Source organism: Triticum aestivum, chromosome 7A (assembly GCF_018294505.1).
Source record: "Triticum aestivum cultivar Chinese Spring chromosome 7A, IWGSC CS RefSeq v2.1, whole genome shotgun sequence".
Lineage (NCBI taxonomy): Eukaryota > Viridiplantae > Streptophyta > Magnoliopsida > Poales > Poaceae > Triticum > Triticum aestivum.
The window spans coordinates 72029566-72032397 of record NC_057812.1 but is presented as its reverse complement, the minus strand read 5'-3'; positions in this window follow the sequence as shown (position 1 = coordinate 72032397).

Genomic DNA, 2832 nt, shown 5'->3' with positions numbered 1-2832 from the left:
CTTCGGAACCCCTTCCGGTGACCCAATAACTACTGGTACCCCCGAAACACTTCCGGTGTCCGAATACCATCGTCCTATATATCAATCTTTGCCTATCGACCACTTCGAGACTCCTCGTCATGTCCGTGATCTCATCCGAGACTCCGAACAACATTCGATCACCAAATCACATAACTCATATAATACTATATCGTCATCGAACGTTAAGCGTGCGGACCCTACGGGTTCGAGAACTATGTAGACATGGCCAAGGCACCTCTTCGGTCAATAACCAATAGCGGAACATGGATGCCCATATTGGCTCCTACATATTCTATGAAGATCTTTATCGGTCGAACCGTTATGACAACATACATTATTCCCTTTGACCATCGGTATGTTACTTGCCCGAGATTCGATCATCGGTATCTTCATACCTAGTTCAATCTCATTACCAGCAAGTCTCTTTACTCATTCTGTAATACATTACCTCGTGACTAACTACTTAGTCATTTTCTTGCAAGCTTATGATGTCTATTATCGAGAGGGCCCAGTGAAGGAAATATGCCCTAGAGGCACTAATAATGTTGTTATTTATATTTCCTTATATCATGATAAATGTTTATTATTCATGCTAGAATTGTATTAACCGGAAACTTAATACATGTGTGAATACATAGACAAACAGAGTGTCACTAGTATGCCTCTACTTGACTAGCTCGTTAATCAAAGATGGTTAAGTTTCCTAGACATGGACAAAGAGTTGTCATTTGATGAACGGGATCACATCATTAGAGAATGATGTGATTGACTTGACCCATCCGTTAGCTTAGCACGATGATCATTTAGTTTACTGCTATTGCTTTCTCGATAACTTATAGATGTTCCTATGACTATGAGATTATGCAACTCCCGAATACCGGAGGAACACCTAGTTTGCTATCAAACGTCACAACATAACTGGGTGACTATAAATATGCTCTACAGGTGTCTCCGATGGTGTTTTTTGAGTTGGCATAGATCGAGATTAGGATTTGTCACTTTGTGTACCGGAGAGGTATCTCTAGGCCCTCTCGGTAATGCACATCACTATAAGCCTTGCAAGCAATGTAACTAATGAGTTAGTTATGGGATGTAGCATTACACAACGAGGAAAGAGACTTGTCAGTAACGAGATTGAACTAGGTATTGAGATACCGATGATTGAATCTCGGGCAAGTAACATACCGATGACAAAGGGAACAACGTATGTTCTATGCGGTTTGACTGATAAAGATCTTCGTAGAATATGTAGGAACCAATATGAGCATCCAGGTTCCGCCATTGGTTATTGACCGGAGATGAGTCTCGGTCATGTCTACATAGTTCTCGAATCCGTAGGGTCTGCACGCTTAACGTTCGATTACGATCGGTATTATGAGTTTATGTGTTTTGATGTACTGAAGCTTGTTCGGAGTCCCGGATGTGATCACAGGCACGACGAGGAGTCTCTAAATGGCCGAGACGTAAAGATCGATATATTGGATGACTATGTTTGGACATCGGAATGGTTTCGGGTGAGTTCGGGCATTTACCGGAGTACCGGGAGGTTACAGCAACCCCCCGGGAAGTATATGGGCCTTATTGGGCCATAGTGGGATAGAGGAGATGGAAGCCTAGGAGGGGGCGCGCTCCCCAAGCCCAATCCGAATTGGGTGGGGGGCCGGCCCCCCTTTCCTTCCTCCTTCCTCCCCCTTCCTTCCTCTCCTAGTCCAACTAGGGAAGGGGGGAATCCTACTCCCGGTGGGAGTAGGACTCCTCCAGGGCGCGCCATAGAGGGCCGACCCTCCCCCCTCCTCCACTCCTTTATATACGGGGAAGGGGGGCACCCCATAGACACACAAGTTGACAATTTTCTTAGCCGTGTGCGGTGCCCCCCTCCACCATAATCCACCTCAGTCATATCGTAGCGGTGCTTAGGCGAAGCCCTATTCCGGTAGCTTCATCATCACCGTCATCATGCCGTCGTGCTAACAAAACTCTCCCTCGACACTCAGCTGGATCTAGAGTTCATGGGACATCACCGAGCTGAACATGTGCAGATCGCGGAGGTGCCGTATGATGTCTACTACACAACCTTCTTCTTGTAGACGTTGTTGGGCCTCCAAGTGCAGAGGTTTGTAGGACAGTAGCAAATTTCCCTCCAGTGGATGACCTAAGGTTTATCAGTCCGTTGGAGGCATAGGATGAGGATGGTCTCTCTCAAGCAACCCTGCAACCAAATAACAAAGAGTCTCTTGTGTCCCCAACACACCCAATACAATGGTAAATTGTATAGGTGCACTAGTTCGGCGAAGAGATGGTGATACAAGTGGTATATGGATGGTAGATATGAGTATTTGTAATCTGAAATTATAAAAACAACAAGGTAACTAATAATAAATGTGAGCGTAAACGGTATTGCAATGATAGTAAACAAGGCCTAGGGTTCATACTTTCACTAGTGCAAGTTCCCTCAACAATAATAACATAATTGGATCATATAACTATCCCTCAACATGCAACAAAGAGTCACTCCAAAGTCACTAATAGCGGAGAACAAACGAAGAGATTATGGTAGGGTACGAAACCATCTCAAAGTTATTCTTTCCAATCAATCCGTTGGGCTATTCCTATAAGTGTCACAAACAGCCCTAGAGTTCGTACTAGAATAACACCTTAAGACACAAATCAACCAAAACCCTAATGTCACCTCAAGTATCCGTGGGTATGATTATACGATATGCATCACACAATCTCAGATTCATCTATTCAACCAACACATAGAACCTCAAAGAGTGCCCCAAAGTTTCTACCGGAGAATCACGACGAAAA